Below are 13,386 nucleotides of genomic sequence, written 5' to 3'. Positions count from 1 at the left end.
GTAAATACTTTCATAGGAAGGTCGGCAAACTTGTTATGAAATATCCAATAGATTTTATTTGAAAAGCGCTTAAATAACATCAAGTTAATCTTTAAAAATTTCCACTACTTAAATAGAACTTGTATGCAACTTCACCTAATCGTGTTTAATATGCGCCATGAATTTCAATGGTTTTCATCTCAAAGTAATCGAGTTAACAAGATCAATAGTGACTGTGCAGTGTATTTTCCACTCAATTTGTTTCGACAAAGTCGCAAGGCCGCTGAATTAATTCAAGTAAGGCAAACAAGCTGATGACAGGAGACCTGGGACCTTCGCGAACAATGTTAGCATTGTCGGCGTTTAGATAATGAATGTCGACGACGAGCGTGATCAAGCTGAACATAGATAGACAAGCATCTACATATATTTTAGAAATACATTTATTTATTTTATTTACACCATCGTATTAAACTTATAAACAAAGTCGTATTTTGGAATGATTGCAATTATTTGTGAATTTTTACGGTACTTTATGATATGGAATCCGCATTAATCTAAAAAAAACTAACAACTGGATAATTCAGGCAATTGAAAAGGCAAGATACCCAATTAATTACCATGAACAACCTGGATCTAGACAAATGTGCGTCAACGAATGAGAGTCTAGTCTGTTATTTAGTAATTTAGTGACAATACAGGCTTCTGAAGAGTTTGTCAAACGCACGAAACGAATTGCTTCAATGATTCTCAGAGAGAATTGTATAATTGGCTTTCTCAGTTGAAACTTTTTTCGTTTGACAACTTGGCGATTTTTCTCTTTTCGGAACGGCGTCTGTCTCCTCGACACAAGACTAGCTCCGCAAATATCCGAGACCTTGACCCCACTCCCGGTGTCCTCATCCCCTTCCTCTCCACCCTTCCCTCCGAGCTCAGAATTTTCCAGTGTTTTACAAGTGCTAATGCATTTGTTATGGACTGTTCTGTAGACGTGTTCTATGGCTTACGTATATATTGTAATTTGTAGATCTCCTCTTGAAACAAAAGGACCTAAAGATTCTTCACACTTTTTGTTAGTAAGTCGCTATAATTATTCATACCCGCGCAAATAAATACGCTTACCCTAATTTGATGATTCAATGAGTTCGAATGAGAGAGATATATATTTTCTAGCCGTAGTTAATCTAGTTTCTCCATAAGCCCTGTATGTACACTCTGAAACCTTTGTCTGCGTGGGTATCTCGTCTCATTTATTTCGGTAAGCACATATTTTAGTATACCCTATATATCCAGTATGACGGAGCAAATTACATTGTTTTGGTGTGAAGGGTTCCATCTGGCTGAGGCAACGTGGCAACCGCTTTTTGTGTTCATTTCTCGCCTGTAAACTTGTAATTGTACTTTATGAAAGTCAGCAGTAACCAGCAAATGATCTCTAAAGTTCTTTCTTTTGATTGGATTGCTTCGCTATGAAAACTCGCAAAAATTATATATATGTACCTTCATTGGAATCCTCTTTCTGGCTCACAATAAGATAGTTCATTACTGCAAGCTTTAAATTAATTAAGAAAGTATGTCTTCGAATTTGATTCCACAAACTTTGGGCATAAAGGCGTAGTTTAAACAGTTAAGCAGTTACTATGTCTAGTATGCATGACGCAGTAGATAGTTATTCTCACGAAAGATTGAACAGGTGCGGTTAATCTCAAGCGTTTGCTCTCACTTTCACATCACTTCCCCTTCGCTAGAAAACTGTTTCACTCGTAGTTTACCCTAACTCTCGCATAACCAACTTAGGAGTTACATAATTAATCCGACGTCTCGTGTTATCTCGACTGAAGAGAGTGTTATAATGAAATGTATGTGTGTTTGAGATAATTGTACATCGTGGTTTGTGGCGGCATCTGAGGAGGCTTTCGAGTGATCGGAATCTGAATGTATTTTAATTATCAATAACTTTCACCCGCTACTTGCTTCGAAGATTTCGCATTTTGAACAAATCCATGGTAACATTAAAATACATTTACAAGAAAATACATAACTACAATACCGACCAAGTGCGTGCCGGGCCGCGTACACGGCGTACAGGGCTCCATAATTTACTACAACAACCAAATAAGTTGTAGTCGGACTCCCTGCCCGAGAGTTTCGTACCATGCGGTGGCACAACTGACGAGTTGTTCGAAGTTTTATAGTAAAGTACATAGTTGGTCGACTATTAGTCGTAAACTTAAAAAGCCAACTTAGGTGTATTTGATTTTCATCTAATTTTTTTATATTATATGAGTACTACTGCATTATATACGAATAACGTTTTATTTCACACACATAAATTGTCACTTTAAAGCTTAATAATTTACGAACACTTTACTAAATCTAAAAACGGACTTACTACATCTCTTGTATTTTTGTAAGACCTGTCCAACAACACTCCATATTATAGAAAAGATAAAAAAAAACTTCACGTGTACCCTAAAATTCTCTTTTTACATTACACTTTGTCGGCGTGATTAATGTGTACATCCTTACCAAATTGCATCATTCTAGTGTACTAATACGTTTTAAGCTAGAACGCGGATAGACGGGCGAACAGAATGACGGACATGGCGAAACTATAAGGGTTCTTTGTCTGTAAAACTACGGAACCCTGGAAAAATTGAAAGATAACCCTACAAGCCTACAGCCTATACAAGATGAAAGAACTTTTACAGGAGAATATTGATATTATGTGCTACAGATCACAAAGTTTCTGTGTCCTATTCTAATATGTTTAGTTAGCAGAATACATATGTAACTTAAATGAAAAGATATAATTTACATAATGTTTAAAATTGAAACATAATGCTCATTCAGTAATCCCATAACCAGGGAGGTTACTAAATTTACAGAAGACCGCAAATAAGTAACAGTACTCGAGTAAGCTCCGAACAAATTGCGTCGACCCTCGCCGCGACCGGTACTCGGCCGCGCTATTTGTGTCGCTGCGAAGTGTTCATGAAGTTTTCTTCTGGGTGCCGCGGACTGCCGACTTAATAGACTAGTTCAAGTACTTATTATATACTGTTCCACTTATTATACTAAATTTAATGGTGGAAAAATAGGGGAAAACCGAAGAAGAAATGGATGGAGCGCGTTAGACACGATATAGCTAAAAAAGTAACAGATAGGTTAACATCAGACAAAGAGAAGGAAGAATCAACAAGCATTACCAATCCCATATAAAGTGGGATAAGGGTAGGCGGGTCGTGATGTAGATGCAGGGTCGGCAGGGCAGTTCTTATCCACGATGGATATAGAAGTCTCTATCTATTTGGAATGACAAGTCAAAGACTAGGATTCCAAATTAACTTGTTGAAACAAGATTGGAACTGGAGAACAGAATGGCAAACTAAATGCCAGGAATAGTTGACCGAGCGAAGCGAGCATGCATGTATGTATGTATGTAACGCGATAACTTTCGAACCGTTGGTCTGTTTTTGATGAAATTTATAAGGTATAGATTTGTCAATAGAATTTTTAAGTTCGTGGGGTATTAAAATCGGTTAAGTCGTTTTTGAAATATTATCAATTAAAAAAAATATATTGTATTCGCGAGGTCTAAGTTCGCGGCGACAACGATGACACGGACAGACATACAGACGTTAAACTTATAACTCCGGGTGCGAGTGATTTACCTCTTATATCGAATGAAAACATACATTTGGAAAACGCATTGTAGCTCTTTACCGCCGCGAAATATCTTGATGTCTATTTTTGTGGATTTTGGGAAGCGACGTTGAAAGTTCTCGCGTCGTCGCATCCAGCGCCGGTCTCCAAGAACGCAATATCTGCACAAAGCGAGAGTAGCGAGTCGAGTGATCCTCAGAAATGTATTAACTTGCGACGCTCCCACTGAAATATTTACAGCGAATACTCAAGTCTCCAGCCAGCGAAATAACGCTAATCCACTAACTCTGAAAGGGTGGGACTTCATCTAAAGTTCTCAAACAAGATTTGTCACCGGTGTCAATATGATATGTATTACGAGCGAAGAAGGAGATCAACTATAGGGTTGAGATTGATAGGACATTAGATTTTATAAAAAATAAAGAAGAGACAAATGACAAATGAAAATTTTAATTTAACTTTATTATATTTCTCGTTGGAGAAACTGAATCTAAATAGGAATACTAATATTTTTGGAAGAGGATTTTCAACTGAATCGGAATTATAAGGAGGATCAACGATATATAAGAGAAACGATATCGAAAACAACAGAAAATAAATACCAATTTCAATAATCCTATTATGTTGCTGAGATGAGACGTAAAGTTTATTCAAACGAGCAGAACTACTAATCCGGAGCGGTAAATATCAGTAAATATTTGATCGAGCGAAGCCCGCGTATCAGACCAACCTTATTCAAATTGATTCTTCTCTTCTGCTTGGTTCAGGGATAGTGCGAATTATTTATTATTACTCGATAAAAAGGCCCCAAGTAGATCATACACATAACACTTAGTAAAAGTTTCTATCAATATCCTAACAATTGCTGTGTAACGAATGCATAGAATTAAGTAACTTAGCTACTTGTTAACTACAACATTTGAATATACCAACGTTGAATTCAATAAAAAAGTTGTTGTTTCAGCTCTCATATGTAAATTGTAGCACAGTTTAGAACTGGGACCGGGATTGTTTTTGGTAAGCGAGTAATAAAGTTAGCACCGCCGCCGCGTGCGCGCGCCCGCGCCGTGAACGCAGGTATTCACAGAGTCTAGAGTTTTGGAAACAAGTCCCGTTAAGTGCTTGTGTAACACAGGATAGGAACACAGGTTTAGACTGTTTATTTACTGGTTCTTTTTTTCATTCAAGCATACCTTTAGGCGATTTGAATAAAATCTGACACCAGTATTAGCAATAACACATTCGATATGATAATGATAAATAAATAAAACATTCGAGAATGATATTAAGCTTTTATTTCTTAACCAAAAATGAACTGGAATTTCACTTTTAAAATAAAAGTTAAAATTTTATAAATGCAATAATTTCGGCAGAATTTCTAGTAAAACGAAAAACTGTTCTGTAAAAATCAATTACCTACTTCTATTTTATTCTAGTATATGAAAAACACATTTTAATAAAAAATATAATTCAAATAAATGAAATGATAATTAGATAGGTATAACCACGCAGGTGCACCCAGCGCTCCCTGTCAGAGTCAGATCAAACACAAGCGCCAGTGATTTGTGAAACAGATTTAATTAGCGATTCGCGTGCTGTAGTTAATTTGTACGCCGTTAGGACAAAGTAAAATACATTTGTTTATCCGTTTCCGTAGATATGGTTTATTCTCTACCCCAATCAGATTCTCTCGGAATAATATTTTATAAAACTCACAATAAAAATGTACCTAATTAAAAATGTAACATATTAAAAAGTTTAAAATCTTTCGATTTAAAAAGATGATAGTTTTTTGATTTTCACATAATAATTACACATAATGATGATTCACTTATTGGATTTGAAGATAGGATCCTATTCAGATGCGATCCCATTGCATACAAAAGTTAAATTTAATACGCTATTAATGAGATTTTGTGTTTTATTCCAGACCAGCGCTGTTCTCCAGGTGTTACGAGTGTTAGCGCAGTGTACGGGACGTGACCTCATCAGCTGTTTGTGTTTTAGTCTCCACTTCCTTGCTGTGGTCTACATTTCTGGAAGATTTAAATTTTTGTTTTTTTTTTTCAAATTTAATACACAATTATTTGCATTGAATTATACAATTATTTAAGTCTACAGTAATGTATTTTTTCTCATCTGTATTACTACGATTCCAAATATCAGAAATATGCTGTTTGATAATTCTATACTAGAGGGAAATATATGTGAAAATAAGATATTTTACGAAAAGCATTCTGCATGAATTCAGGGCACTTCGGCCGGACAACACGTCCGTCATGATAGATCACTCACTACATCTTCTTCCATTCTTACTCTAAAATCTTTTGCAAAAACATCAAAAATATTTTCAAAAGCGCGGGTTCATAAAATCTCCATATATCGAGTAATGTATACGTATCTAACACTGTATGTTTCAAAATATTATTCTGTGAGTATAGTTTCTATACAGCTAATACTGTTTTGTCAAAAAAACTATGTAGGTAGTTATATAGCTTTAATTAGTAAACAAATATTCGGCTTATTATGCTTATGTCGATGTCTTCACAGTTAGAATATGTATTATTGCTATGAGGCAATTTGTTGGTTGTTGCTAAGTTACTTGTTTACGATACGATACAATCAACCATTCCAGAATCTTGTTTTTATATTTTACAATATAATTACTCATCACTTCTGACCACCACTGCGATACATTATTCCAATACAATAGTATAGATGTTTACTAGCTGATGCCCGCGATGATTCGTTCGCATGGCCGAACAATTTTTGGTAAGGAGTCAAAATTATTAAAACGATGCAAAAAAAAATATTTAGAAAGTTTTGCGGAACTTAGTAGCTCTAAAGGTCTAACTTCTGAATAATGCTTTGATTTTGTCGTTGTTCGGCGACCATAATTTTATGTATGACTGTAGAGAAATTTCAAAAGTAATCGCGCTACAAATGGAATCCCTCTCTTTCCATTCAAAGCGTAACTTTGCATCTGAAAGCATACAGCATAAGTCGAAAGATATAGCATGTGCGGCGGCGGCGGCGGCGGCGGCGGCGGCGGCGGCACACTGACCCACAAACGCGATTCCTCTCGTTCGTATAGGAGAAGTGCGATCGGGACCAAGCAGCCTGTGAACGATACGCTCGTTGAAAAGTCACATCATCAGATTCCCAGGGACCTCGCCAGTCGAAGTTTAATTTATAGAATACACATTTAGTTCAAAATGTTTACCACAAACAGTTTACAGTACACCAGTAAAACGATGTGTAGTGTATTTTGCGGCAGGGCGAGATTCAAGTTGATCTAGTTCAAAACCGACTTCTTACAAGTAATTTTATATCGATCTAATCACTCTCAAAAAAGATATTAGTACATAATTATATATAATTACACTAGATTTTAAAAAGTAGGTAGGTAAATACACTAGTAAACTTAGTAAATACCAAACGATTATAATAATACACGCAATAACTTCCATTTTTATAAAACACAAACCTTGCTGTTGGCGGTATAAACTGGTTTACTTGGGAGCCTAACACGAGTGGTTACACAATATTTATTACATTTTATCTGCTTGAGCAACATACCACGTAAATAGAGCTGCCGCCGTGGCTGAAATAACGACACCGGAGTAGATTATATGTGATATCAGACCGGTAAACCTGAAGGAAACTGACATATTGATTATCTTACATATAGTTGCATAAGTTAGGGGTAGGCCTGAATAGAGAATATGTCATATTGACCAAAACCTTTTGATTTTATGCATTTTCAAAATGTTAATGAGGTAAATTTAACTACCTACATACATGGTCTAATTAATAATCACCATCAATTTTATTAGCAAGCAAATTTAATAAATATCAGCCAAACACTTCACCTCAATGAACAGAGTGTAATTTTAGCTCTTTTAATTTTGACCCAATAATAAGAAATATTCAAGGTTGGGGTTAGTTTCCGTGCAGAGGGCTGTTCAAAGTATTACGATTCCTCATGAATGTATTACATCGTCCGCTCGAAGGGCGCCCGCTCGGCCGCGTCGGTCGCGTTTCATGAAGACTTAATACTTACTCGTATTGAAAAGGCATCCTGCGACATTTAAAGGCACTATTTGTGTAAAATTGCGTTTTTTGTTATTTTTATAAGCATTTGGTGTTTTGAAGCGTTGTTAGGCGCGATTATCATGATACTTCTTGCAATTTCATTATTAGCCGCTCCCTGCGGAGTGGGTTTATAATATCTAGTGACAGTTAAAATTACTTATAAAATAAAGTATTCCGTGGAAATTGTTAAATAAAACTATCGAGCACAAAAATATTTTTTTTACAGAGTAAACAATGCGTTATAATGCTCTAATACACACAACATTTATTTCGATTCGGCATCTTTATGTTCCGAGTCAGCATATTTTTCTTCCCATTATCGTAATATTGGAAGCCCCATCGCTCTAGCATTGTATTCCAAAAACCTAATCAAAAACGGTGCTGAGGGGCTGCGTCCGTGGAAATAATGAGAGAGAGGAGCAGGCACAATGCGTGTGAGGGCGCAGTGAGGGCGCTACCCCTACTCATTACTTTCAAGGAATTTATCACAATGTTTGTAATGCATAGAAATGTAATATCGATGACTTTGTTCAGGGTTGCCACTCATTTGAATAATGCATAATCAGATCCTTGTTGTGTTCATACGTTTTATAAACTTGCATACATCCAGCTCATATTTAAATAAACTAGTTGTTCGCACGAACTTAGACCTCGCGAACAAAATTTTGATGAGTTTTTACAAAATTATGAATATTTCAAAAACTACTTAACCGATTTTTATGCCCCACTAACTTAAAAATTCTATTGACAGATCCTACATACCTTTTAAATTTCATCAAAATCAGACTAACGGTTCGAAAGTTATCACGTTACAAACAATACACGCAAAAAATGTATTTTTGCCCCAAGTCGAATTGTACAATAAAAAATACTACATAATAAACTTCAATTCGACAAACGATTTTGTTTCTCTAGTAATTCACGAGTACGTATTATGAAATCAATTTGATTTTCATATTTCGCACCCCTATCCACGCAGGGCACTTTGCAAATTACAAGGTTGGCTCAATTTCGAGAAATCCGCCTGTTTTGAAAATAAATCGATGAAACGGCATGGGGTGGGATTTACTTCAATCAGACATGGGATTAGGGCGTGTCCCCTACTTTCTTATGTGATACAATACAATTCTAAATATCGCTTTAATGCTTACCCATAAACCTTCATGTCATGTCGCCATGAGCGGTAACTCCACGCTACATAAAGTACGTTAAACCGTTAGTTCTATCAACGACTAAAACCTTTCGAACATAAAGCTTTAGGATGTCACATATATCTAATGCCATTATACAACGCAATTAACTGAAAAATACGAAAAATAGGACAGTTCTTTACATACATAGTAATGTACTATTTAATACGTACATAGTAGGTACATTGAGTAATGATTTTGTTAGTGAAAGTCTTCCCTGTCCTATGAAAATCTCTATTTTCGATTTTTGTTAATACATGCTAATATGTATTTCTAAAATAGAACCCCTAATGTGTCACGTCGCTCCAGAATCCATTGAAATTCATGGAGACGTTAAAGCAATTAGGACGCGGCGACACGCTGCGACGGGCGTGCGTGAAAAATACTTCATTACGCGACATAATGGCTTCTAGAGTAAATAATGTTACACATACGTACGTATGTCCCACTAATTTTCGATTTCTGGGGTTTTGCAACGTTACTCGCATTTAGACTTTAATTTAAACATTACTTAACATAAGGAGAGGTATAACATTTTCATAGTGCTGGAAGCTAAATAATTTCTTTAGCCGTTCACTGTCGTGATTGTGCAGACATCGCTGACTAAGGATTCTGTACAGTTCACTGGGCACGTTTGTTATTTTTATTACAACTTTCCACTTTCGTCTTCCGTTATTTACTTCATAGAAATATTTCACTAGCTTTTAGACAAAAGGGAACAATAGAGCATCTAAAATCAACAAATGTGCCTCTTGCAATCCGACGAATCTCATCATGTTTATCTTTAAATCTATCAACACATGGGCCACCCCATTTATTATTGTGTTAAAATATTTTATATTACGTTAAACAAAATTTGACTATGGTTCATCATTGAGTAAAAAAGAAGGGAAAGCATATATATAATGAATGATAATGTGATTCATTCATTTTATATATGCTTTCCCTTCTACAGATTGTAATATAAAATAAAAAAAATAAAAAAATGTGGTATAGTTATATCGCGACGCTGGAACGTGGAAGGAACGTGTACATAAAGTTCCATCCGACATAAAGAGTCCACTTAAGAAAATATCAAATGACCAAGTTCAGCGGCGCTTTTATGAGCAGAGCCGAGCTCGGGATATTCAATGGCCGGCGCAGCGGAATCTTTAGATACGTTTATTGAACTGCTCGCTTTTACTATGCCACGCTTCCTCTAAACGTCAAAATGTAAGCATTAGGTTTTAATGCTATTGATGAAAGTTTTGACGGCTTACTTCGCCCGGCCTGATAAACGTCTCGTTCACCTCAAAACAATCAAAAAAATATTCTGTATTGTTTTGAGATGAATGAAATGTTCTGAACAACTTAACAAGATTCTGAATGTTATAAAAAAAACGTAATTAACGGGTATAAATAAACACAAATTGCCTGCAGTCGTTTACCTAAATGATACTAATCTAAAATCTCACAAAACAGTGAAATGACGCGAACGAACAAACCGGGGCCTAACGCTAAGCAGCACGCGGTTAATATGAAGGAAAATAAAGCTCTTAAGTAGGCATTAACTTTAGCTGCTAAAGAGGGAGTTCAAGTCGTTTTTGAAATATTCACAATTTCGTAAAAACTGTGTTCGCGAGGTCTAAGTTTGCGGCGAACTAGTTGATGATAGATAGATACATTTTTGATGAGTTTTTATAAAATCATGAATATTTCAAAAACGACTTAACCAATTTTGATGCCCCATGAACTTAAAAATTCTATTGACAGATCCTACATACCTTTTAGATTTCATCAAAGTCAGACCAACGGTTCGAAAGTTATCGCGTTAAAAACATACATACATACAAAAAAATTATTTTTGCCCCAAGTTGACTTATAGACCTCGCTCGCTTCACTCGCTCGGTCAATTATTTTTCAGTTTGGCGACGATTATTTCGAGCGAGAAATTATTCTTGTCTTCATTAAAATCTGTTATTAACAAATATTATTATGTAATATATTTGAGTAAACGTAACGTACCTATCATTGCAACGGCGACCTAAATTCGTCTTTCGTATTGTGAATTCATGAGCGGTCTGTGCGAGCGGGCGCGCGGTTTCCAGCGATTTGATCTTTTGAGTTTGTACCCAAAGGGTATAAAGGAACCCTATTCCTAGGACTCCTGGCTCCTCTAGGCTGGCCATCAGTCGATCAGTCTCATCTGTCACTAGGCTGATCTCATGAAGAGTGATAGTTAAACAGTTAAAATATTCACAATTACTTCACAGATACTTCTGCAAGTATAAGAACCAATACTAAAAATCTGAGTAACTTTCATACAACAGACTTTTGCCGTTTAATAGATAACTAGCTGATGCCCGCGACTTTGTTTGCGTGGACTGTATGACTCCAGTGAATGATAAATACGAAAGTGAAGATATTTGTTACTTACCAAATCAGCTGGCCGAATTTTATCTAAGTCATTGACCACCTTCGCCACGCTTTTGCCGTATATATATACCCTATATGTTGCACCAGCTTCATAGCGATAGAACAAAGAAAGTTTCATTCAAATCCGCTCAGTAGTTTCGGAGTAGTGTGTACAAACAGACAAGACATTATTTTTATTCTTACTGTTTCTTTATCGCTCTAAATTTTTTTTGTAATGTACAAACTTTTTTTTTGTTTTATTATCTAAATTTATATTGATTGATGGTATAGAGCCCTTGGTGCGCGAGTCCGACTTACTGGTTTTGTTTTGGTTTATGAAGGTACTTTAAAATAAATGTCATTTGTTTGTTAATTATTAAATTTATTTCTAACGAAAAATAGCAAGCCAGTTTATTATTATAATACATTGTTGTACATAATTTAAAGGAAACATTAAAGAAATATATTTTCTAATAATCCAATCAAACATTCAGAATAAGGCTTATGAGTAATTGAAATTCACAATTTGACTTGCATTTTGTGAAAAATTCACACAGACACGAAGAAGAAATGAGAACATGCACGGTGCCGGAATGAAGACCGGCTACCGTCCAGCCGCGTCCGGTCCGAGTTTCAGAATATCCGAGTAGAGTCAACAAGCTGCATAGCACCAATCTTTCCTATAACTGCGTAATCGTTCTCGGCTCACGCATTGATATCATACAACAAAGTGATGATTTTTTTTTTGTTTCTATCAACATCTTTGACGTGAAACATTTAGGTAGGTACATGATTATGCTGATCATGATGAAGATGTTTAAAACGATGATTATGTATATATCTGTAATCGTAAAAGAAATGACAAAATGCATGTGTCACGGCTGACGTTTTAATGCTGCGCATTTTGGTAGCAGCCAGAACAGCGCTACCAAATAGTGTATATAAGTAGTAATACCATAATATGTTACCAGGGTGTTCACATTTCTATGACCGTCGGTGTCTCGCACATTGCACGAAGTCTAATGAAAGTTGTGAATGCAGTCACTTGCAAACGTATTTACGTTCTCGAAGAAATGTTCGCTAGAGCAGGTGCGAAGAGACCGCCTTATTGTGCGCACTCGGGCCGAAACTAATGGGGACAAGAATAATGTAGAATGTTCTGAAATATAATTTGGACTTCGTGGCAGCCACAGATGAAGGCGTTGAGGCGACCTAGTTTTGCCAAATTATAATTTAGACTTGTGTCTCGTTCTCTATTACCATCGTCACGCAAATAATATTTTAGTTTAAAGTTCTTTTAGAAGGTAAATACTAATAGAAGCCAGGAGAGTTGAAAAATAGTATACACAGCGAATTAAAAATTTGATTTAAAGTTTGATACCAAACTTTAATTCGTTTAAATATTGCTATGTCTATGAGCATTTTTACGGATTTCGTATTTTGCATTAATAAAACACATGCAATAAAGAAAAGATACCTACAAAACAATATAAGCATGTGAAGAAAACCAGTTAATAATAAGCGTAGATAACTCGCTGAGCGACAACAATCTATAATTGTCCGCCTCTCGGAGTCAGCCCAAACAGAGTGATCAAACTGCACATGTTTTGTAAAGCCTTAATTCCAAACCAAATATAGTCCAACCCCCTTAATCCTAAAATCTTATAAATGTGAAAGTATGTTTCTTTGTTACTTCTTCAGACTTTAGCTATTTAACCAATCTTGACATTTTGTGTACCTTTCATCCTGGAAAAGCGAATGATCCCTTGAGAAATTCGCGCGGGCGAAGCCGTGGGCAACAGCTGGTCATTATAATGTAACAAGGACTCAATCGACATTCGTAAAATATTGCAAGAATTGATGTACCGAACATTTCTGAAAAAACACTGAAGCCGCGGCTAAACGCTTGAAAAATATTAATGATATGAATTGATAATTTTTCGAAAGTTGTTATTGACAAGTTTTTGTAGAGTAAATCTTTGCTTATTTAGTGGCATAGATTTAAATAAAAATTAAGGTCAAAAAATATTTCGAACACATTCACTTGTTTTATTTGGAGTTA

The 13,386-nt window shown here is 35.8% G+C and overlaps 1 long non-coding RNA gene across 1 annotated transcript in view; it reads left to right on the top strand.

The window, feature by feature from the left end:
- Positions 1 to 5,720, top strand: part of LOC128669648 (uncharacterized) — a 291,537-nt gene extending 285,817 nt beyond the window's left edge. The window contains exon 5 of the long non-coding RNA XR_008404673.1: positions 5,576 to 5,720. This is a non-coding gene — a long non-coding RNA (uncharacterized LOC128669648). The remainder of the gene's footprint in view (positions 1 to 5,575) is intronic.
- Positions 5,721 to 13,386: the final 7,666 nt, after the last annotated feature.

Source organism: Plodia interpunctella, chromosome 4 (assembly GCF_027563975.2).
Source record: "Plodia interpunctella isolate USDA-ARS_2022_Savannah chromosome 4, ilPloInte3.2, whole genome shotgun sequence".
Classification (NCBI taxonomy): Eukaryota; Metazoa; Arthropoda; class Insecta; order Lepidoptera; family Pyralidae; genus Plodia; species Plodia interpunctella.
Note: the sequence above shows the minus strand (reverse complement) of the source record. Positions and strands in the feature narration are given on the sequence as shown.